This window comes from Stenella coeruleoalba, assembly GCF_951394435.1.
Source record: "Stenella coeruleoalba genome assembly, contig: scaffold_52, whole genome shotgun sequence".
In the NCBI taxonomy this organism is placed as follows: Eukaryota; Metazoa; Chordata; class Mammalia; order Artiodactyla; family Delphinidae; genus Stenella; species Stenella coeruleoalba.
Window position 1 is genome coordinate 1,820,622 of NW_027646181.1, and position 25,319 is coordinate 1,845,940.

Genomic DNA, 25,319 nt, shown 5'->3' on the forward strand with positions numbered 1-25,319 from the left:
GCCACAACACCGCAGGATGGCTTCAGGCCATAATCTGGTTCCGGCACGGCACGCTGAGCCTTTGGTTAATTCCTCTTCCTGGTGGGAAATGAGAGTTAAATTTGCCCGTCCAGACACCTCCAGCTAGTCTCTCATTGGTTCTCGCTATTCCTGTTCATCTTCCGCAGAAATTGCAAACTGGGCCAAACAGGAGGTTAAAGGGACTGACTCTCCAAGTCGGGAGAGTGTTAGTAAAGCGTCTGGAATGTTGCACCCGAGTACCAGGGTACGAAAACTGAGACATATTTGAACACGTCTCCCGATCACATGGTTGATCATACTCTAGGTTCCACATGCATGTTTTAGCTGAAGGAAGAATAACTTAAACCTGGGTAGTTGAAACCCGTGGAATGGGTACCATGCAATATGACTTCAAAGGGTCTTCATTTGCTCACCGAACCTCTCCAATCCTATCACTGCTGCGTTTATGCCCCTGTACACATGCTTGATTCTCTTTCGGAGACATAGCAATCCATAGGTTTTAAGATACTTACTAGTCAGGTACATTCTTAGGCGTTTAATATGCGGTGTTGAGTCCATTTCGTTGAGCAAGGAGTAGCTCTTGTCTATTCCATATTTGGCTTAAGGAACTTTATCTGTGCTCATTTCAATCTCTGGTTTTATGCAGCACCCCAACTCACCTTTCCCCTTAAGCAAGCATAAGTTGGTTTTCTAAATTTGAGACCCTGTTCTGTTTTGGAATGCAGTTCCTGTGTAGCCAAGTTTACATTCCATGTATTAGTGATATCTTATGATGTTTCTTTTTCTGTGTGACTTATTTCAGTTAGAATCATCGTACCTGAATCCACTCATTATGCTGCTACGGGCCTGATGACATAGATTTCATTGCTGAGTGATACTGCATTGTACGTAAGTACCACAAGTTCTTTATCCATTTTTCACTTTCTGTGATATTGCACTTGTACGGTAAACGAGGTTCTTGGAAACGGAGGCGTCCCAAACTTTGGGGTGGCTGTGTCTTTTTCATTTTAATTTCCCTAAGCTATAGGACCATAAGTGGAAGTGCCCTAGGCTCTGTTGCTTTGTTTTTTAGATGTTTCAGGAAACACCATACACTTCTCCCCAGTGTCTGTTAGCAATTTACATCCCGCCCATCAGCATAACAAGGCTCCCAGTTCTCCATGGCCTGTCCTGCCTTTCTGGATTTTACACTTTTTTCAGATGGCCCTTTTGACCGGGGAGAAGTGAGACTTCATTGTAGTGCAGATTTCCTTTGCAAGTTTGCTTGGTTGGCCAAAAAGGGCGTATGCGTTTTTTCCTGAATATATTCAGGAAAAAACGCATACGCCCTTTTTGGCCAAGTGCATCATTGTGGACGTTCTGCCTCTTTTCCTATGCTTTCAATGCAATTCCAGTCTACCTCCTGAAATCGGTTTCCTGCAATTCTGCCCCGCTTTCAAGTCCTCTTGGCAGCCTTACTTCAGTCTATTTTTGGACGATAGCTGTCATTTATAACTCTGCAGGTTTGTGAATTACAGTGCCCCTGAGCTCCTTTCTTCAACTCGCTTTCTTGTGAGATGGCCGCAACACCGCAAGATGGCTTCAGGCCCTAATCTGGTTCCGGCACGGCACGCTGAGCCTTTGGTTAATTCCTCTTCCTGGTGGGAAATGAGAGTTAAATTTGCCCGTCCAGACACCTCCAGCTAGTCTCTCATTGGTTCTCGCTATTCCTGTTCATCTTCCGCAGAAATTGCAAACTGGGCCAAACAGGAGGTTAAAGGCACTGACTCTCCAAGTCGGGAGAGTGTTAGTAAAGCGTCTGGAATGTTGCACCCGAGTACCAGGGGAGGAAAACTGAGACATATTTGAACACGTCTCCCGTTCACATGGTTGATCATACTCTAGGTTCCACATGCATGTTTTAGCTGAAGGAAGAATACCTTAAACCTGGAGAGTTGAGACCCGTGTAATGGGTACCATGCAATATGACTTCAAAGGGTCTTCATTTGCTCACCGAACCTCTCAAATCCTATCACTGCTGCGTTTATGCCCCTGTACACACGCTTGATTCTCTTTTGGAGACATAGCAATCCATAGGTTTAAGGTACTTACTAGTCAGGTACATTCTTAGGCGTTTAATATGCGGTGTTGAGTCCATTTCGTTGAGCAAGGAGTAGCTCTTGTCTATTCCATATTTGGCTTAAGGAACTTTATCTGTGCTCATTTCAATCTCTGGTTTTATGCAGCACCCCAACTCACCTTTCCCCTTAAGCAAGCATAAGTTGGTTTTCTAAATTTGAGACCCTGTTCTGTTTTGGAATGCAGTTCCTGTGTAGTCAAGTTTACATTCCGTGTATTAGTGATATCTTATGATGTTTCTTTTTCTGTGTGACTTATTTCAGTTAGAATCATTGTACCTGAATCCACTCATTATGCTGCTACGGGCCTGATGACATAGATTTCATTGCTGAGTGATACTGCATTGTACGTAAGTACCACAAGTTCTTTATACATTTATCACTTTCTGTGATATTGCACTTGTACGGTAAACGAGTTTCTTGTAAACGGAGGCGTCCCAAACTTTGGGGTGGCTGTGTCTTTTTGATTTTAATTTCCCTAAGCTATAGGACCATAAGTGGATGTGCCCTAGGCTCTGTTGCTTTGTTTTTTAGATGTTTCAGGAAACACCATACACTTCTCCTGAGTGTCTGTTGGCAATTTACATCCCGCCCATCAGCATAACAAGGCTCCCAGTTCTCCATGGCCTGTCCTGCCTTTCTGGATTTTACACTTTTTTCAGATGACCCTTTTGACCGGGGAGAAGTGAGACTTCATTGTAGTGCAGATTTCCTTTGCAAGTTTGCTTGGTTGGCCAAAAAGGGCGTATGCGTTTTTTCCTGAATATATTCAGGAAAAAACGCATACGCCCTTTTTGGCCAAGTGCATCATTGTGGACGTTCTGCCTCTTTTCCTATGCTTTCAATGCAATTCCAGTCTACCTCCTGAAATCGGTTTCCTGCAATTCTGCCCCGCTTTCAAGTCCTCTTGGCAGCCTTACTTCAGTCTATTTTTGGACGATAGCTGTCATTTATAACTCTGCAGGTTTGTGAATTACAGTGCCCCTGAGCTCCTTTCTTCAACTCGCTTTCTTGTGAGCTGGCCACAACACCGCAGGATGGCTTCAGGCCATAATCTGGTTCCGGCACGGCACGCTGAGCCTTTGGTTAATTCCTCTTCCTGGTGGGAAATGAGAGTTAAATTTGCCCGTCCAGACACCTCCAGCTAGTCTCTCATTGGTTCTCGCTATTCCTGTTCATCTTCCGCAGAAATTGCAAACTGGGCCAAACAGGAGGTTAAAGGGACTGACTCTCCAAGTCGGGAGAGTGTTAGTAAAGCGTCTGGAATGTTGCACCCGAGTACCAGGGTACGAAAACTGAGACATATTTGAACACGTCTCCCGATCACATGGTTGATCATACTCTAGGTTCCACATGCATGTTTTAGCTGAAGGAAGAATAACTTAAACCTGGGTAGTTGAAACCCGTGGAATGGGTACCATGCAATATGACTTCAAAGGGTCTTCATTTGCTCACCGAACCTCTCAAATCCTATCACTGCTGCGTTTATGCCCCTGTACACACGCTTGATTCTCTTTTGGAGACATAGCAATCCATAGGTTTTAAGATACTTACTAGTCAGGTACATTCTTAGGCGTTTAATATGCGGTGTTGAGTCCATTTCGTTGAGCAAGGAGTAGCTCTTGTCTATTCCATATTTGGCTTAAGGAACTTTATCTGTGCTCATTTCAATCTCTGGTTTTATGCAGCACCCCAACTCACCTTTCCCCTTAAGCAAGCATAAGTTGGTTTTCTAAATTTGAGACCCTGTTCTGTTTTGGAATGCAGTTCCTGTGTAGCCAAGTTTACATTCCGTGTATTAGTGATATCTTATGATGTTTCTTTTTCTGTGTGACTTATTTCAGTTAGAATCATCGTACCTGAATCCACTCATTATGCTGCTACGGGCCTGATGACATAGATTTCATTGCTGAGTGATACTGCATTGTACGTAAGTACCACAAGTTCTTTATCCATTTTTCACTTTCTGTGATATTGCACTTGTACGGTAAACGAGGTTCTTGTAAACGGAGGCGTCCCAAACTTTGGGGTGGCTGTGTCTTTTTGAATTTAATTTCCCTAAGCTATAGGACCATAAGTGGATGTGCCCTAGGCTCTGTTGCTTTGTTTTTTAGATGTTTCAGGAAACACCATACACTTCTCCTGAGTGTCTGTTGGCAATTTACATCCCGCCCATCAGCATAACAAGGCTCCCAGTTCTCCATGGCCTGTCCCGCCTTTCTGGATTTTACACTTTTTTCAGATGGCCCTTTTGACCGGGGAGAAGTGAGACTTCATTGTAGTGCAGATTTCCTTTGCAAGTTTGCTTGGTTGGCCAAAAAGGGCGTATGCGTTTTTTCCTGAATATATTCAGGAAAAAACGCATACGCCCTTTTTGGCCAAGTGCATCATTGTGGACGTTCTGCCTCTTTTCCTATGCTTTCAATGCAATTCCAGTCTACCTCCTGAAATCGGTTTCCTGCAATTCTGCCCCGCTTTCAAGTCCTCTTGGCAGCCTTACTTCAGTCTATTTTTGGACGATAGCTGTCATTTATAACTCTGCAGGTTTGTGAATTACAGTGCCCCTGAGCTCCTTTCTTCAACTCGCTTTCTTGTGAGCTGGCCGCAACACCGCAGGATGGCTTCAGGCCCTAATCTGGTTCCGGCACGGCACGCTGAGCCTTTGGTTAATTCCTCTTCCTGGTGGGAAATGAGAGTTAAATTTGCCCGTCCAGACACCTCCAGCTAGTCTCTCATTGGTTCTCGCTATTCCTGTTCATCTTGCGCAGAAATTGCAAACTGGGCCAAACAGGAGGTTAAAGGCGCTGACTCTCCAAGTGGGGAGAGTGTTAGTAAAGCATCTGGAATGTTGCACCCGAGTACCAGGGGAGGAAAACTGAGACATATTTGAACACGTCTCCCGTTCACATGGTTGATCATACTCTGGGTTCCACATGCATGTTTTAGCTGAAGGAAGAATACCTTACACCTGGGTAGTTGAAACCCGTGGAATGGGTACCATGCAATATGACTTCAAAGGGTCTTCATTTGCTCACGAACCTCTCCAATCCTATCACTGCTGTATTTATGCCCCTGTACACATGCTTAATTCTCTTTCGGAGACATAGCAATCCATAGATTTTAAGATACTTACTAGTCAGGTACATTCTTAGGCGTTTAATATGCGGTGTTGAGTCCATTTCGTTGAGCAAGGAGTAGCTCTTGTCTATTCCATATTTGGCTTAAGGAACTTTATCTGTGCTCATTTCAATCTCTGGTTTTATGCAGCACCCCAACTCACCTTTCCCCTTAAGCAAGCATAAGTTGGTTTTCTAAATTTGAGACCCTGTTCTGTTCTGTAATTCAGTTCCTGTGTAGCCAAGTTTCCATTCCGTGTATTACTGATATCTTATGATGTTTCTTTTTCTGTGTGACTTATTTCAGTTAGAATCATCATACCTGAATCCACTCATTGTGCTGCTAAGGGCCTGATGACATAGATTTCATTGCTGAGTGATATTGCTTTGTAAGTGAATACCACAACTTCTTTATCCATTTTTCACTTTCTGCGATGTTGAACTTGTACTGTAAACGAGGTTCTTGTAAACAGAGCCGTTCCAAACTTTGGGGTGGCTGTGTCTTTTTGATTTTAATTTCCCTAAGCTATAGGACCATAAGTGGAAGTGCCCTAGGCTCTGTTGCTTTGTTTTTTAGATGTTTCAGGAAACACCATACACTTATCCCAAGTGTCTGTTGGCAATTTACATCCCGCCCATCAGCATAACAAGGCTCCCAGTTCTCCATGGCCTGTCCTGCCTTTCTGGATTTTACACTTTTTTCAGATGGCCTTTTTGACCGGGGAGAAGTGAGACTTCATTGTAGTGCAGATTTCCTTTGCAAGCTTGCTTGGTTGGCCAAAAAGGGCGTATGCGTTTTTTCCTGAATATATTCAGGAAAAAACGCATACGCCCTTTTTGGCCAAGTGCATCATTGTGGACGTTCTGCCTCTTTTCCTATGCTTTCAATGCAATTCCAGTCTACCTCCTGAAATCGGTTTCCTGCAATTCTGCCCTGCTTTCAAGTCCTCTTGGCAGCCTTACTTCAGTATATTTTTGGACGATAGCTGTCATTTATAACTCTGCAGGTTTGTGAATTACAGTGCCCCTGAGCTCCTTTCTTCAACTCGCTTTCTTGTGACCTGGCCGCAACACCGCAGGATGGCTTCAGGCCTTAATCTGGTTCCGGCCCGGCATGCTGAGCCTTTGGTTAATTCCTCTTCCTGGTGGGAAATGAGAGTTAAATTTGCCCGTTCAGACACCTCCAGGTAGCCTCTCATTGGTTCTCCCTATTCCTGTTCATCTTCCGCAGAAATTGCAAACTGGGCCAAACAGGAGGTTAAAGGCACTGACTCTCCAAGTCGGGAGAGTGTTTGTAAAGCGTCTGGAATGTTGCACCCGAGTACCAGGGGAGGAAAACTGAGACATATTTGAACACGTCTCCCGTTCACATGGTTGATCATACTCTGGGTTCCACATGCATGTTTTAGCTGAAGGAAGAATACCTTAAACCTGGAGAGTTGAGACCCGTGTAATGGGTACCATGCAATATGACTTCAAAGGGTCTTCATTTGCTCACCGAACCTCTCAAATCCTATCACTGCTGCGTTTATGCCCCTGTACACACGCTTGATTCTCTTTTGGAGACATAGCAATCCATAGGTTTTAAGATACTTACTAGTCAGGTACATTCTTAGGCGTTTAATATGCGGTGTTGAGTCCATTTCGTTGAGCAAGGAGTAGCTCTTGTCTATTCCATATTTGGCTTAAGGAACTTTATCTGTGCTCATTTCAATCTCTGGTTTTATGCAGCACCCCAACTCACCTTTCCCCTTAAGCAAGCATAAGTTGGTTTTCTAAATTTGAGACCCTGTTCTGTTTTGGAATGCAGTTCCTGTGTAGTCAAGTTTACATTCCGTGTATTAGTGATATCTTATGATGTTTCTTTTTCTGTGTGACTTATTTCAGTTAGAATCATTGTACCTGAATCCACTCATTATGCTGCTACGGGCCTGATGACATAGATTTCATTGCTGAGTGATACTGCATTGTACGTAAGTACCACAAGTTCTTTATCCATTTTTCACTTTCTGTGATATTGCACTTGTACGGTAAACGAGGTTCTTGTAAACGGAGGCGTCCCAAACTTTGGGGTGGCTGTGTCTTTTTGATTTTAATTTCCCTAAGCTATAGGACCATAAGTGGATGTGCCCTAGGCTCTGTTGCTTTGTTTTTTAGATGTTTCAGGAAACACCATACACTTCTCCTGAGTGTCTGTTGGCAATTTACATCCCGCCCATCAGCATAACAAGGCTCCCAGTTCTCCATGGCCTGTCCTGCCTTTCTGGATTTTACACTTTTTTCAGATGACCCTTTTGACCGGGGAGAAGTGAGACTTCATTGTAGTGCAGATTTCCTTTGCAAGTTTGCTTGGTTGGCCAAAAAGGGCGTATGCGTTTTTTCCTGAATATATTCAGGAAAAAACGCATACGCCCTTTTTGGCCAAGTGCATCATTGTGGACGTTCTGCCTCTTTTCCTATGCTTTCAATGCAATTCCAGTCTACCTCCTGAAATCGGTTTCCTGCAATTCTGCCCCGCTTTCAAGTCCTCTTGGCAGCCTTACTTCAGTCTATTTTTGGACAATAGCTGTCATTTATAACTCTGCAGGTTTGTGAATTTCAGTGCCCTTGAGCTCCTTTCTTCAACTCGCTTTCTTGTGAGCTGGCCACAACACCGCAGGATGGCTTCAGGCCATAATCTGGTTCCGGCACGGCACGCTGAGCCTTTGGTTAATTCCTCTTCCTGGTGGGAAATGAGAGTTAAATTTGCCCGTCCAGACACCTCCAGCTAGTCTCTCATTGGTTCTCGCTATTCCTGTTCATCTTCCGCAGAAATTGCAAACTGGGCCAAACAGGAGGTTAAAGGGACTGACTCTCCAAGTCGGGAGAGTGTTAGTAAAGCGTCTGGAATGTTGCACCCGAGTACCAGGGTACGAAAACTGAGACATATTTGAACACGTCTCCCGATCACATGGTTGATCATACTCTAGGTTCCACATGCATGTTTTAGCTGAAGGAAGAATAACTTAAACCTGGGTAGTTGAAACCCGTGGAATGGGTACCATGCAATATGACTTCAAAGGGTCTTCATTTGCTCACCGAACCTCTCCAATCCTATCACTGCTGCGTTTATGCCCCTGTACACATGCTTGATTCTCTTTCGGAGACATAGCAATCCATAGGTTTTAAGATACTTACTAGTCAGGTACATTCTTAGGCGTTTAATATGCGGTGTTGAGTCCATTTCGTTGAGCAAGGAGTAGCTCTTGTCTATTCCATATTTGGCTTAAGGAACTTTATCTGTGCTCATTTCAATCTCTGGTTTTATGCAGCACCCCAACTCACCTTTCCCCTTAAGCAAGCATAAGTTGGTTTTCTAAATTTGAGACCCTGTTCTGTTTTGGAATGCAGTTCCTGTGTAGCCAAGTTTACATTCCATGTATTAGTGATATCTTATGATGTTTCTTTTTCTGTGTGACTTATTTCAGTTAGAATCATCGTACCTGAATCCACTCATTATGCTGCTACGGGCCTGATGACATAGATTTCATTGCTGAGTGATACTGCATTGTACGTAAGTACCACAAGTTCTTTATCCATTTTTCACTTTCTGTGATATTGCACTTGTACGGTAAACGAGGTTCTTGGAAACGGAGGCGTCCCAAACTTTGGGGTGGCTGTGTCTTTTTCATTTTAATTTCCCTAAGCTATAGGACCATAAGTGGAAGTGCCCTAGGCTCTGTTGCTTTGTTTTTTAGATGTTTCAGGAAACACCATACACTTCTCCTGAGTGTCTGTTAGCAATTTACATCCCGCCCATCAGCATAACAAGGCTCCCAGTTCTCCATGGCCTGTCCTGCCTTTCTGGATTTTACACTTTTTTCAGATGGCCCTTTTGACCGGGGGGAAGTGAGACTTCATTGTAGTGCAGATGTCCTTTGCAAGTTTGGTTGGTTGGCCAAAAAGGGCGTATGCGTTTTTTCCTGAATATATTCAGGAAAAAACGCATACGCCCTTTTTGGCCAAGTGCATCATTGTGGACGTTCTGCCTCTTTTCCTATGCTTTCAATGCAATTCCAGTCTACCTCCTGAAATCGGTTTCCTGCAATTCTGCCCCGCTTTCAAGTCCTCTTGGCAGCCTTACTTCAGTCTATTTTTGGACGATAGCTGTCATTTATAACTCTGCAGGTTTGTGAATTACAGTGCCCCTGAGCTCCTTTCTTCAACTCGCTTTCTTGTGAGCTGGCCGCAACACCGCAGGATGGCTTCAGGCCCTAATCTGGTTCCGGCACGGCACGCTGAGCCTTTGGTTAATTCCTCTTCCTGGTGGGAAATGAGAGTTAAATTTGCCCGTCCAGACACCTCCAGCTAGTCTCTCATTGGTTCTCGCTATTCCTGTTCATCTTCCGCAGAAATTGCAAACTGGGCCAAACAGGAGGTTAAAGGGACTGACTCTCCAAGTCGGGAGAGTGTTAGTAAAGCGTCTGGAATGTTGCACCCGAGTACCAGGGGAGGAAAACTGAGACATATTTGAACACGTCTCCCGTTCACATGGTTGATCATACTCTAGGTTCCACATGCATGTTTTAGCTGAAGGAAGAATACCTTAAACCTGGAGAGTTGAGACCCGTGTAATGGGTACCATGCAATATGACTTCAAAGGGTCTTCATTTGCTCACCGAACCTCTCAAATCCTATCACTGCTGCGTTTATGCCCCTGTACACACGCTTGATTCTCTTTTGGAGACATAGCAATCCATAGGTTTTAAGATACTTACTAGTCAGGTACATTCTTAGGCGTTTAATATGCGGTGTTGAGTCCATTTCGTTGAGCAAGGAGTAGCTCTTGTCTATTCCATATTTGGCTTAAGGAACTTTATCTGTGCTCATTTCAATCTCTGGTTTTATGCAGCACCCCAACTCACCTTTCCCCTTAAGCAAGCATAAGTTGGTTTTCTAAATTTGAGACCCTGTTCTGTTTTGGAATGCAGTTCCTGTGTAGTCAAGTTTACATTCCGTGTATTAGTGATATCTTATGATGTTTCTTTTTCTGTGTGACTTATTTCAGTTAGAATCATCGTACCTGAATCCACTCATTATGCTGCTACGGGCCTGATGACATAGATTTCATTGCTGAGTGATACTGCATTGTACGTAAGTACCACAAGTTCTTTATCCATTTTTCACTTTCTGTGATATTGCACTTGTACGGTAAACGAGGTTCTTGTAAACGGAGGCGTCCCAAACTTTGGGGTGGCTGTGTCTTTTTGATTTTAATTTCCCTAAGCTATAGGACCATAAGTGGATGTGCCCTAGGCTCTGTTGCTTTGTTTTTTAGATGTTTCAGGAAACACCATACACTTCTCCTGAGTGTCTGTTGGCAATTTACATCCCGCCCATCAGCATAACAAGGCTCCCAGTTCTCCATGGCCTGTCCTGCCTTTCTGGATTTTACACTTTTTTCAGATGACCCTTTTGACCGGGGAGAAGTGAGACTTCATTGTAGTGCAGATTTCCTTTGCAAGTTTGCTTGGTTGGCCAAAAAGGGCGTATGCGTTTTTTCCTGAATATATTCAGGAAAAAACGCATACGCCCTTTTTGGCCAAGTGCATCATTGTGGACGTTCTGCCTCTTTTCCTATGCTTTCAATGCAATTCCAGTCTACCTCCTGAAATCGGTTTCCTGCAATTCTGCCCCGCTTTCAAGTCCTCTTGGCAGCCTTACTTCAGTCTATTTTTGGACGATAGCTGTCATTTATAACTCTGCAGGTTTGTGAATTACAGTGCCCCTGAGCTCCTTTCTTCAACTCGCTTTCTTGTGAGCTGGCCACAACACCGCAGGATGGCTTCAGGCCATAATCTGGTTCCGGCACGGCACGCTGAGCCTTTGGTTAATTCCTCTTCCTGGTGGGAAATGAGAGTTAAATTTGCCCGTCCAGACACCTCCAGCTAGTCTCTCATTGGTTCTCGCTATTCCTGTTCATCTTCCGCAGAAATTGCAAACTGGGCCAAACAGGAGGTTAAAGGGACTGACTCTCCAAGTCGGGAGAGTGTTAGTAAAGCGTCTGGAATGTTGCACCCGAGTACCAGGGTACGAAAACTGAGACATATTTGAACACGTCTCCCGATCACATGGTTGATCATACTCTAGGTTCCACATGCATGTTTTAGCTGAAGGAAGAATAACTTAAACCTGGGTAGTTGAAACCCGTGGAATGGGTACCATGCAATATGACTTCAAAGGGTCTTCATTTGCTCACCGAACCTCTCCAATCCTATCACTGCTGCGTTTATGCCCCTGTACACATGCTTGATTCTCTTTCGGAGACATAGCAATCCATAGGTTTTAAGATACTTACTAGTCAGGTACATTCTTAGGCGTTTAATATGCGGTGTTGAGTCCATTTCGTTGAGCAAGGAGTAGCTCTTGTCTATTCCATATTTGGCTTAAGGAACTTTATCTGTGCTCATTTCAATCTCTGGTTTTATGCAGCACCCCAACTCACCTTTCCCCTTAAGCAAGCATAAGTTGGTTTTCTAAATTTGAGACCCTGTTCTGTTTTGGAATGCAGTTCCTGTGTAGCCAAGTTTACATTCCATGTATTAGTGATATCTTATGATGTTTCTTTTTCTGTGTGACTTATTTCAGTTAGAATCATCGTACCTGAATCCACTCATTATGCTGCTACGGGCCTGATGACATAGATTTCATTGCTGAGTGATACTGCATTGTACGTAAGTACCACAAGTTCTTTATCCATTTTTCACTTTCTGTGATATTGCACTTGTACGGTAAACGAGGTTCTTGTAAACGGAGGCGTCCCAAACTTTGGGGTGGCTGTGTCTTTTTCATTTTAATTTCCCTAAGCTATAGGACCATAAGTGGAAGTGCCCTAGGCTCTGTTGCTTTGTTTTTTAGATGTTTCAGGAAACACCATACACTTCTCCTGAGTGTCTGTTAGCAATTTACATCCCGCCCATCAGCATAACAAGGCTCCCAGTTCTCCATGGCCTGTCCTGCCTTTCTGGATTTCACACTTTTTTCAGATGGCCCTTTTGACCGGGGAGAAGTGAGACTTCATTGTAGTGCAGATTTCCTTTGCAAGTTTGCTTGGTTGGCCAAAAAGGGCGTATGCGTTTTTTCCTGAATATATTCAGGAAAAAACGCATACGCCCTTTTTGGCCAAGTGCATCATTGTGGACGTTCTGCCTCTTTTCCTATGCTTTCAATGCAATTCCAGTCTACCTCCTGAAATCGGTTTCCTGCAATTCTGCCCCGCTTTCAAGTCCTCTTGGCAGCCTTACTTCAGTCTATTTTTGGACGATAGCTGTCATTTATAACTCTGCAGGTTTGTGAATTACAGTGCCCCTGAGCTCCTTTCTTCAACTCGCTTTCTTGTGACCTGGCCGCAACACCGCAGGATGGCTTCAGGCCCTAATCTGGTTCCGGCACGGCACGCTGAGCCTTTGGTTAATTCCTCTTCCTGGTGGGAAATGAGAGTTAAATTTGCCCGTCCAGACACCTCCAGCTAGTCTCTCATTGGTTCTCGCTATTCCTGTTCATCTTCCGCAGAAATTGCAAACTGGGCCAAACAGGAGGTTAAAGGGACTGACTCTCCAAGTCGGGAGAGTGTTAGTAAAGCGTCTGGAATGTTGCACCCGAGTACCAGGGTACGAAAACTGAGACATATTTGAACACGTCTCCCGATCACATGGTTGATCATACTCTAGGTTCCACAAGCATGTTTTAGCTGAAGGAAGAATAACTTAAACCTGGGTAGTTGAAACCCGTGGAATGGGTACCATGCAATATGACTTCAAAGGGTCTTCATTTGCTCACCGAACCTCTCCAATCCTATCACTGCTGCGTTTATGCCCCTGTACACATGCTTGATTCTCTTTCGGAGACATAGCAATCCATAGGTTTTAAGATACTTACTAGTCAGGTACATTCTTAGGCGTTTAATATGCGGTGTTGAGTCCATTTCGTTGAGCAAGGAGTAGCTCTTGTCTATTCCATATTTGGCTTAAGGAACTTTATCTGTGCTCATTTCAATCTCTGGTTTTATGCAGCACCCCAACTCACCTTTCCCCTTAAGCAAGCATAAGTTGGTTTTCTAAATTTGAGACCCTGTTCTGTTTTGGAATGCAGTTCCTGTGTAGCCAAGTTTACATTCCGTGTATTAGTGATATCTTATGATGTTTCTTTTTCTGTGTGACTTATTTCAGTTAGAATCATCGTACCTGAATCCACTCATTATGCTGCTACGGGCCTGATGACATAGATTTCATTGCTGAGTGATACTGCATTGTACGTAAGTACCACAAGTTCTTTATCCATTTTTCACTTTCTGTGATATTGCACTTGTACGGTAAACGAGGTTCTTGTAAACGGAGGCGTCCCAAACTTTGGGGTGGCTGTGTCTTTTTCATTTTAATTTCCCTAAGCTATAGGACCATAAGTGGAAGTGCCCTAGGCTCTGTTGCTTTGTTTTTTAGATGTTTCAGGAAACACCATACACTTCTCCTGAGTGTCTGTTAGCAATTTACATCCCGCCCATCAGCATAACAAGGCTCCCAGTTCTCCATGGCCTGTCCTGCCTTTCTGGATTTTACACTTTTTTCAGATGGCCCTTTTGACCGGGGAGAAGTGAGACTTCATTGTAGTGCAGATTTCCTTTGTAAGTTTGCTTGGTTGGCCAAAAAGGGCGTATGCGTTTTTTCCTGAATATATTCAGGAAAAAACGCATACGCCCTTTTTGGCCAAGTGCATCATTGTGGACGTTCTGCCTCTTTTCCTATGCTTTCAATGCAATTCCAGTCTACCTCCTGAAATCGGTTTCCTGCAATTCTGCCCCGCTTTCAAGTCCTCTTGGCAGCCTTACTTCAGTCTATTTTTGGATGATAGCTGTCATTTATAACTCTGCAGGTTTGTGAATTACAGTGCCCCTGAGCTCCTTTCTTCAACTCGCTTTCTTGTGAGCTGGCCACAACACCGCAGGATGGCTTCAGGCCCTAATCTGGTTCCGGCACGGCACGCTGAGCCTTTGGTTAATTCCTCTTCCTGATGGGAAATGAGAGTTAAATTTGCCCGTCCAGACACCTCCAGCTAGTCTCTCATTGGTTCTCGCTATTCCTGTTCATCTTCCGCAGAAATTGCAAACTGTGCCAAACAGGAGGTTAAAGGGACTGACTCTCCAAGTCGGGAGAGTGTTAGTAAAGCGTCTGGAATGTTGCACCCGAGTACCAGGGTACGAAAACTGAGACATATTTGAACACGTCTCCCGATCACATGGTTGATCATACTCTAGGTTCCACATGCATGTTTTAGCTGAAGGAAGAATAACTTAAACCTGGGTAGTTGAAACCCGTGGAATGGGTACCATGCAATATGACTTCAAAGGGTCTTCATTTGCTCACCGAACCTCTCCAATCCTATCACTGCTGCGTTTATGCCCCTGTACACATGCTTGATTCTCTTTCGGAGACATAGCAATCCATAGGTTTTAAGATACTTACTAGTCAGGTACATTCTTAGGCGTTTAATATGCGGTGTTGAGTCCATTTCGTTGAGCAAGGAGTAGCTCTTGTCTATTCCATATTTGGCTTAAGGAACTTTATCTGTGCTCATTTCAATCTCTGGTTTTATGCAGCACCCCAACTCACCTTTCCCCTTAAGCAAGCATAAGTTGGTTTTCTAAATTTGAGACCCTGTTCTGTTTTGGAATGCAGTTCCTGTGTAGCCAAGTTTACATTCCGTGTATTAGTGATATCTTATGATGTTTCTTTTTCTGTGTGACTTATTTCAGTTAGAATCATTGTACCTGAATCCACTCATTATGCTGCTATGGGCCTGATGACATAGATTTCATTGCTGAGTGATACTGCATTGTACGTAAGTACCACAAGTTCTTTATCCATTTTTCACTTTCTGTGATATTGCACTTGTACGGTAAACGAGGTTCTTGTAAACGGAGGCGTCCCAAACTTTGGGGTGGCTGTGTCTTTTTGATTTTAATTTCCCTAAGCTATAGGACCATAAGTGGATGTGCCCTAGGCTCTGTTGCTTTGTTTTTTAGATGTTTCAGGAAACACCATACACTTCTCCTGAGTGTCTGTTGGCAATTTACATCCCGCCCATCAGCATAACAAGGCTCCCAGTTCTCCATGGCCTGTCCTGCCTTTCTGGATTTTACACTTTTTTCAGATGGCCCTTTTGACCGGGGGGAAGTGAGACTTCATTGTAGTGCAGATTTCCTTTGCAAGTTTGCTTGGTTGGCCAAAAAGGGCGTATGCGTTTTTTCCTGAATATATTCAGGAAAAAACGCATACGCCCTTTTTGGCCAAGTGCATCATTGTGGACGTTCTGCCTCTTTTCCTATGCTTTCAATGCAATTCCAGTCTACCTCCTGAAATCGGTTTCCTGCAATTCTGCCCCGCTTTCAAGTCCTCTTGGCAGCCTTACTTCAGTCTATTTTTGGACGATAGCTGTCATTTATAACTCTGCAGGTTTGTGAATTACAGTGCCCCTGAGCTCCTTTCTTCAACTCGCTTTCTTGTGAGCTGGCCGCAACACCGCAGGATGGCTTCAGGCCCTAATCTGGTTCCGGCACGGCACGCTGAGCCTTTGGTTAATTCCTCTTCCTGGTGGGAAATGAGAGTTAAATTTGCCCGTCCAGACACCTCCAGCTAGTCTCTCATTGGTTCTCGCTATTCCTGTTCATCTTCCGCAGAAATTGCAAACTGGGCCAAACAGGAGGTTAAAGGGACTGACTCTCCAAGTCGGGAGAGTGTTAGTAAAGCGTCTGGAATGTTGCACCCGAGTACCAGGGGAGGAAAACTGAGACATATTTGAACACGTCTCCCGTTCACACGGTTGATCGTACTCGGGGTTCCACATGCATGTTTTAGCTGAAGGAAGAATACCTTAAACCTGGAGAGTTGAGACCCGAGTAATGGGTACCATGCAATATGACTTCAAAGGGTCTTCATTTGCTCACCGAACCTCTCCAATCCTAACACTGCTGCGTTCATGCCCCTGTACACATGCTTGATTCTCTTTCGGAGACATAGCAATCCATAGGTTTTAAGATACTTACTAGTCAGGTACATTCTTAGGCGTTTAATATGGGGTGTTGAGTCCATTTCGTTGAGCAAGGAGTAGCTCTTGTCTATTCCATATTTGGCTTAAGGAACTTTATCTGTGCTCATTTCAATCTCTGGTTTTATGCAGCACCCCAACTCACCTTTCCCCTTAAGCAAGCATAAGTTGGTTTTCTAAATTTGAGACCCTGTTCTGTTTTGGAATGCAGTTCCTGTGTAGCCAAGTTTACATTCCGTGTATTAGTGATATCTTATGATGTTTCTTTTTCTGTGTGACTTATTTCAGTTAGAATCATCGTACCTGAATCCACTCATTATGCTGCTACGGGCCTGATGACATAGATTTCATTGCTGAGTGATACTGCATTGTACGTAAGTACCAGAAGTTCTTTATCCATTTTTCACTTTCTGTGATATTGCACTTGTACGGTAAACGAGGTTCTTGTAAACGGAGGCGTCCCAAACTTTGGGGTGGCTGTGTCTTTTTCATTTTAATTTCCCTAAGCTATAGGACCATAAGTGGAAGTGCCCTAGGCTCTGTTGCTTTGTTTTTTAGATGTTTCAGGAAACACCATACACTTCTCCTGAGTGTCTGTTAGCAATTTACATCCCGCCCATCAGCATAACAAGGCTCCCAGTTCTCCATGGCCTGTCCTGCCTTTCTGGATTTTACACTTTTTTCAGATGGCCCTTTTGACCGGGGAGAAGTGAGACTTCATTGTAGTGCAGATTTCCTTTGTAAGTTTGCTTGGTTGGCCAAAAAGGGCGTATGCGTTTTTTCCTGAATATATTCAGGAAAAAACGCATACGCCCTTTTTGGCCAAGTGCATCATTGTGGACGTTCTGCCTCTTTTCCTATGCTTTCAATGCAATTCCAGTCTACCTCCTGAAATCGGTTTCCTGCAATTCTGCCCCGCTTTCAAGTCCTCTTGGCAGCCTTACTTCAGTCTATTTTTGGATGATAGCTGTCATTTATAACTCTGCAGGTTTGTGAATTACAGTGCCCCTGAGCTCCTTTCTTCAACTCGCTTTCTTGTGAGCTGGCCACAACACCGCAGGATGGCTTCAGGCCCTAATCTGGTTCCGGCACGGCACGCTGAGCCTTTGGTTAATTCCTCTTCCTGATGGGAAATGAGAGTTAAATTTGCCCGTCCAGACACCTCCAGCTAGTCTCTCATTGGTTCTCGCTATTCCTGTTCATCTTCCGCAGAAATTGCAAACTGTGCCAAACAGGAGGTTAAAGGGACTGACTCTCCAAGTCGGGAGAGTGTTAGTAAAGCGTCTGGAATGTTGCACCCGAGTACCAGGGTACGAAAACTGAGACATATTTGAACACGTCTCCCGATCACATGGTTGATCATACTCTAGGTTCCACATGCATGTTTTAGCTGAAGGAAGAATAACTTAAACCTGGGTAGTTGAAACCCGTGGAATGGGTACCATGCAATATGACTTCAAAGGGTCTTCATTTGCTCACCGAACCTCTCCAATCCTATCACTGCTGCGTTTATGCCCCTGTACACATGCTTGATTCTCTTTCGGAGACATAGCAATCCATAGGTTTTAAGATACTTACTAGTCAGGTACATTCTTAGGCGTTTAATATGCGGTGTTGAGTCCATTTCGTTGAGCAAGGAGTAGCTCTTGTCTATTCCATATTTGGCTTAAGGAACTTTATCTGTGCTCATTTCAATCTCTGGTTTTATGCAGCACCCCAACTCACCTTTCCCCTTAAGCAAGCATAAGTTGGTTTTCTAAATTTGAGACCCTGTTCTGTTTTGGAATGCAGTTCCTGTGTAGCCAAGTTTACATTCCGTGTATTAGTGATATCTTATGATGTTTCTTTTTCTGTGTGACTTATTTCAGTTAGAATCATCGTACCTGAATCCACTCATTATGCTGCTATGGGCCTGATGACATAGATTTCATTGCTGAGTGATACTGCATTGTACGTAAGTACCACAAGTTCTTTATCCATTTTTCACTTTCTGTGATATTGCACTTGTACGGTAAACGAGGTTCTTGTAAACGGAGGCGTCCCAAACTTTGGGGTGGCTGTGTCTTTTTGATTTTAATTTCCCTAAGCTATAGGACCATAAGTGGATGTGCCCTAGGCTCTGTTGCTTTGTTTTTTAGATGTTTCAGGAAACACCATACACTTCTCCTGAGTGTCTGTTGGCAATTTACATCCCGCCCATCAGCATAACAAGGCTCCCAGTTCTCCATGGCCTGTCCTGCCTTTCTCGATTTTACACTTTTTTCAGATGGCCCTTTTGACCGGGGGGAAGTGAGACTTCATTGTAGTGCAGATTTCCTTTGCAAGTTTGCTTGGTTGGCCAAAAAGGGCGTATGCGTTTTTTCCTGAATATATTCAGGAAAAAACGCATACGCCCTTTTTGGCCAAGTGCATCATTGTGGACGTTCTGCCTCTTTTCCTATGCTTTCAATGCAATTCCAGTCTACCTCCTGAAATCGGTTTCCTGCAATTCTGCCCCGCTTTCAAGTCCTCTTGGCAGCCTTACTTCAGTCTATTTTTGGACGATAGCTGTCATTTATAACTCTGCAGGTTTGTGAATTACAGTGCCCCTGAGCTCCTTTCTTCAACTCGCTTTCTTGTGAGCTGGCCGCAACACCGCAGGATGGCTTCAGGCCCTAATCTGGTTCCGGCACGGCACGCTGAGCCTTTGGTTAATTCCTCTTCCTGGTGGGAAATGAGAGTTAAATTTGCCCGTCCAGACACCTCCAGCTAGTCTCTCATTGGTTCTCGCTATTCCTGTTCATCTTCCGCAGAAATTGCAAACTGGGCCAAACAGGAGGTTAAAGGGACTGACTCTCCAAGTCGGGAGAGTGTTAGTAAAGCGTCTGGAATGTTGCACCCGAGTACCAGGGGAGGAAAACTGAGACATATTTGAACACGTCTCCCGTTCACACGGTTGATCGTACTCGGGGTTCCACATGCATGTTTTAGCTGAAGGAAGAATACCTTAAACCTGGAGAGTTGAGACCCGAGTAATGGGTACCATGCAATATGACTTCAAAGGGTCTTCATTTGCTCACCGAACCTCTCCAATCCTAACACTGCTGCGTTCATGCCCCTGTACACATGCTTGATTCTCTTTCGGAGACATAGCAATCCATAGGTTTTAAGATACTTACTAGTCAGGTACATTCTTAGGCGTTTAATATGGGGTGTTGAGTCCATTTCGTTGAGCAAGGAGTAGCTCTTGTCTATTCCATATTTGGCTTAAGGAACTTTATCTGTGCTCATTTCAATCTCTGGTTTTATGCAGCACCCCAACTCACCTTTCCCCTTAAGCAAGCATAAGTTGGTTTTCTAAATTTGAGACCCTGTTCTGTTTTGGAATGCAGTTCCTGTGTAGCCAAGTTTACATTCCGTGTATTAGTGATATCTTATGATGTTTCTTTTTCTGTGTGACTTATTTCAGTTAGAATCATCATACCTGAATCCACTCATTGTTCTGCTAAGGGCCTGATGACATAGATTTCATTGCTGAGTGATATTGCTTTGTAAGTAAATACCACAACTTCTTTATCCATTTTTCACTTTCTGCGATGTTGAACTTGTACTGTAAACGAGGTTCTTGTAAACGGAGGCGTCCCAAACTTTGGGGTGGCTGTGTCTTTTTGATTTTAATTTCCCTAAGCTATAGGACCATAAGTGGAAGTGCCCTAGATTCTGTTGCTTTGTTTTTTAAATGTTTCAGGAAACACCATACAATTCTCCCGAGTGGTTGTTGGCAATTTACATCCCGCCCATCAGCATAACAAGGCTCCCAGTTCTCCATGGCCTGTCCTGCCTTTCTGGATTTTACACTTTTTTCAGATGGCCCTTTTGACCGGGGGGAAGTGAGACTTCATTGTAGTGCAGATTTCCTTTGCAAGCTTGCTTGGTTGGCCAAAAAGGGCGTATGCGTTTTTTCCTGAATATATTGAGGAAATAACGCATACACCCTTTTTGGCCAAGTGCATCATTGTGGACGTTCTGCCTCTTTTCCTATGCTTTCAATGCAATTCCAGTCTACCTCCTGAAATCGGTTTCCTGCAATTCTGCCCCGCTTTCAAGTCCTCTTGGCAGCCTTACTTCAGTCTATTTTTGGACGATAGCTGTCATTTATAACTCTGCAGGTTTGTGAATTACAGTGCCCCTGAGCTCCTTTCTTCAACTTGCTTTCTTGTGAACTGGCCGCAACACCGCAGGATGGCTTCAGGCCCTAATCTGGTTCCGGCACGGCACGCTGAGCCTTTGGTTAATTCCTCTTCCTGGTGGGAAATAAGAGTTAAATTTGCCCGTCCAGACACCTCCAGCTAGTCTCTCATTGGTTCTCGCTATTCCTGTTCATCTTCCGCAGAAATTGCAAACTTGGCCAAACAGGAGGTTAAAGGCGCTGACTCTCCAAGTGGGGAGAGTGTTAGTAAAGCCTCTGGAATGTTGCACCCGAGTACCAGGGGAGGAAAACTGAGACATATTTGAACACGTCTCCCGTTCACATGGTTGATCATACTTGGGTTCCACATGCATGTTTTAGCTGGAGAAAGAATACCTTAAACCTGGAGAATTGAGACCCGTGGAATGGGTACCATGCAATATGACTTCAAAGAGTCTTCATTTGCTCACCGAATCTCTCCAGTCCTATCACTGCTGCGTTTATGACCCTTGTACACACGCTTGATTCTCTTTTGGAGACATAGCAATCCATAGGTTTTAAGATACTTACTAGTCAGGTACATTCTTAGGCGTTTAATATGCGGTGTTGAGTCCATTTCGTTGAGCAAGGAGTAGCTCTTGTCTATTCCATATTTGGCTTAAGGAACTTTATCTGTGCTCATTTCAATTTCTGGTTTTATGCAGCACCCCAACTCACCTTTCCACTTAAGCCAGCATAAGTTGGTTTTCTAAATTTGAGACCCTGTTCTGTTTTGTAATTCAGTTCCTCTGTAGCCAAGTTTACATTCTGTGTATTAGTGATATCTTATGATGTTTCTTTTTCTGTGTGACTTATTTCAGTTAGAATAACCATACCCGAATCCACTCATTGTGCTGCTACGGGCCTGGTGACATAGATTTCATTGCTGAGTGATATTGCATTGTACGTGAGTACCACAACTTCTTTATCCATTTTTCACTTTCTGTGATATTGAACTTGTACTGTAAATGAGGTTCTTGTAAACAGAGGCGTCCCAACCTTTGGGGTGGCTGTGTCTTTTTGATTTTAATTTCCCTAAGCTATAGGACCATAAGTGGAAGTGCACTAGGCTCTGTTGCTTTGCTTTTTAGATGTTTCAGGAAACACCATACACTTCTCCGGAGTGGCTGTTGGCAATTTACATCCCGCCCATCAGCATAACAAGGCTCCCAGTTCTCCATGTCCTGTCCTGCCTTTCTGGATTTTACACTTTTTTCAGATGGCCCTTTTGACCGGGGGGAAGTGAGACTTCATTGTAGTGCAGATTTCCTTTGCAAGCTTGCTTGGTTGGCCAAAAAGGGCGTATGCGTTTTTTCCTGAATATATTCAGGAAAAAACGCATACGCCCTTTTTGGCCAAGTGCATCATTGTGGACGTTCTGCCTCTTTTCCTATGCTTTCAATGCAATTCCAGTCTACCTCCTGAAATCGGTTTCCTGCAATTCTGCCCCGCTTTCAAGTCCTCTTGGCAGTCTTACTTCAGTGTATTTTTGGATGATAGCTGTCATTTATAACTCTGCAGGTTTGTGAATTACAGTGCCCCTGAGCTCCTTTCTTCAACTTGCTTTCTTGTGACCTGGCCGCAACACCGCAGGATGGCTTCAGGCCCTAATCTGGTTCCGGAACGGCACGCTGAGCCTTTGGTTAATTCCTCTTCCTGGTGGGAAATGAGAGTTAAATTTGCCCGTCCAGACACCTCCAGCTAGTCTCCCATTTGTTCTCCCTATTCCTGTTCAACTTCCGCAGAAATTGCAAACTGGGCCAAACAGGAGGTTAAAGGTGCTGATTCTCCAAGTGGGGAGAGTGTTAGTAAAGCGTCTGGAATGTTGCACCCGAGTACCAGGGGAGGAAAACTGAGACATATTTGAACACGTCTCCCGTTCACACAGTTGATCATACTCTGGGTTCCACATGCATGTTGTAGCTGAAGGAAGAATACCTGAAACCTGCAGAGTTGAGACCCGTGGAATGGGTACCATGCAATATGACTTCAAAGGGTCTTCATTTGCTCACCGAACCTCTCCAATCCTATCACTGCTGTGTTTATGCCCCTGTACACATGCTTGATTCTCTTTCAGAGACATAGCAATCCATAGGTTTTAAGATACTTACTAGTCAGGTACATTCTTAGGCGTTTAATATGCGGTGTTGAGTCCATTTCGTTGAGCAAGGAGTAGCTCTTGTCTATTCCATATTTGGCATAAGGAACTTTATCTGTTCTCATTTCAATCTCTGGTTTTATGCAGCACCCCAACTCACCTTTCCCCTTAAGCAAGCATAAGTTGGTTTTCTGAATTTGAGACCCTGTGCTGTTTTGGAATTCAGTTCCTGTGTAGCCAAGTTTACATTCCGTGTATTAGTGATATCTTATGATGTTTCTTTTTCTGTGTGACTTATTTCAGTTAGAATTATCGTACCTGAATCCACTCATTATGCTGCTAAGGGCCTGATGACATAGATTTCATTGCTGAGTGATACTGCATTGTACGTAAGTACCACAAGTTCTTTATCCATTTTTCACTTTCTGTGATATTGAACTTGTACGGTAAACGAGGTTCTTGTAAACAGAGGCCTCCCAAAATTTGGGGTGGCTGTGTCTTTTTGATTTTAATTTCCCTAAGCTATAGGACCATAAGTGGAAGTGCCCTAGGCTCTGTTGCTTTGTTTTTTAGATGTTTCAGGAAACAGGATACACTTCTCCTGAGTGTCTGTTGGCAATTTACATCCCGCCCATCAGCATAACAAGGCTCCCATTTCTCCAGGGACTGTCCTGCCTTTCTGGATTTTACACTTTCTTCAGATGGCCCTTTTGACCGGGGGGAAGTGAGACTTCATTGTAGTGCAGATTTCTTTGCAAGCTTGCTTGGTTGGCCAAAAAGGGCGTATGCGTTTTTTCCTGAATATATTCAGGAAAAAACGCATACGCCCTTTTTGGCCAAGTGCATCATTGTGGACGTTCTGCCTCTTTTCCTATGCTTTCAATGCAATTCCAGTCTACCTCCTGAAATCGGTTTCCTGCAATTCTGCCCCGCTTTCAAGTCCTCTTGGCAGCCTTACTTCAGTCTATTTTTGGACGATAGCTGTCATTTATAACTCTGCAGGTTTGTGAATTACAGTGCCCCTGAGCTCCTTTCTTCAACTCGGTTTCTTTTGAGCTGGCCGCAACACCGCAGGACGGCTTCAGGCCCTAATCTGGTTCCGGCACGGCACGCTGAGCCTTTGGTTATTTCCTCTTCCTGGTGGGAAATGAGAGTTATATTTGCCCGTACAGACACCTCCAGCTAGTCTCTCATTGGTTCTCCCTATTCCTGTTCAACTTCCGCAGAAATTGCAAACTGGGCCAAACAGGAGGTTAAAGGCGCTGACTCTCAAAGTGGGGAGAGTGTTAGTAAAGCGTCTGGAATGTTGCACCCGAGTACCAGGGGAGGAAAACTGAGACATATTTGAACACGTCTCCCGTTCACATGGTTGATCGTACTCGGGGTTCCACATGCATGTTTTAGCTGAAGGAAGAATACCTTAAACCTGGAGAGTTGAGACCCGAGTAATGGGTACCATGCAATATGACTTCAAAGGGTCTTCATTTGCTCACCGAACCTCTCCAATCCTAACACTGCTGCGTTCATGCCCCTGTACACATGCTTGATTCTCTTTCGGAGACATAGCAATCCATAGGTTTTAATATACTTACTAGTCAGGTACATTCTTAGGCGTTTAATATGCGGTGTTGAGTCCATTTCGTTGAGCAAGGAGTAGCTCTTGTCTATTCCATATTTGACTTAAGGAACTTTATCTGTGCTCATTTCAATCTCTGGTTTTATGCAGCACCCCAACTCACCTTTCCCCTTAAGCAAGCATAAGTTGGTTTTCTAAATTTGAGACCCTGTTCTGTTCTGTAATTCAGTTCCTTTGTAGCCAAGTTTACATTCCGTGTATTAGTGATATCTTATGATGTTTCTTTTTCTGTGTGACTTATTTCAGTTAGAATCATCATACCTGAATCCACTCATTGTGATGCTAAGGGCCTGATGACATAGATTTCATTGCTGAGTGATATTGCTTTGTAAGTAAATACCACAACTTCTTTATCCATTTTTCACTTTCTGCGATGTTGAACTTGTACTGTAAACGAGGTTCTTGTAAACAGAGCCGTTCCAAACTTTGGGGTGGCTGTGTCTTTTTGATTTTAATTTCCCTAAGCTATAGGACCATAAGTGGCAGTGCCCTAGGCTCTGTTGCTTTGTTTTTTAGATGTTTCAGGAAACACCATACACTTCTCCCGAGTGTCTGTTGGCAATTTACATCCCGCCCATCAGCATAACAAGGCTCCCAGTTCTCCATGGCCTGTCCTGCCTTTCTGGATTTTACACTTTTTTCAGATGGCCCTTTTGACCGGGGGGAAGTGAGACTTCATTGTAGTGCAGATTTCCTTTGCAAGCTTGCTTGGTTGGCCAAAAAGGGTGTATGCGTTTTTTCCTGAATATATTCAGGAAAAAACGCATACGCACTTTTTGGCCAAGTGCATCATTGTGGACGTTCTGCCTCTTTTCCTATGCTTTCAATGCAATTCCAGTCTACCTCCTGAAATCGGTTTCCTGCAATTCTGCCCCGCTTTCAAGTCCTCTTGGCAGCCTTACTTCAGTCTATTTTTGGACGATAGCTGTCATTTATAACTCTGCAGGTTTGTGAATTACAGTGCCCCTGAGCTCCTTTCTTCAACTCGCTTTCTTGTGACCTGGCCGCAACACCGCAGGATGGCTTCAGGCCCTAATCTGGTTCC

General features: G+C 44.0%; 1 long non-coding RNA gene across 11 annotated transcripts in view; it reads left to right on the forward strand.

The window, feature by feature from the left end:
* Positions 1–25,319, forward strand: part of LOC307181276 — a 2,057,065-nt gene that overhangs the window by 1,690,666 nt on the left and 341,080 nt on the right. The window contains exon 10 of one of the 11 annotated variants that reach the window (XR_013826311.1): positions 21,362–21,451. The exons of 9 other annotated variants lie outside the window; for them this stretch is intronic. This is a non-coding gene — a long non-coding RNA (uncharacterized lncRNA). Of the gene's footprint in view, positions 1–18,201; positions 18,241–21,361; positions 21,452–25,319 lie in introns of those variants that run through there. One more of the 11 variants, XR_013826318.1, reaches the window with a different exon arrangement.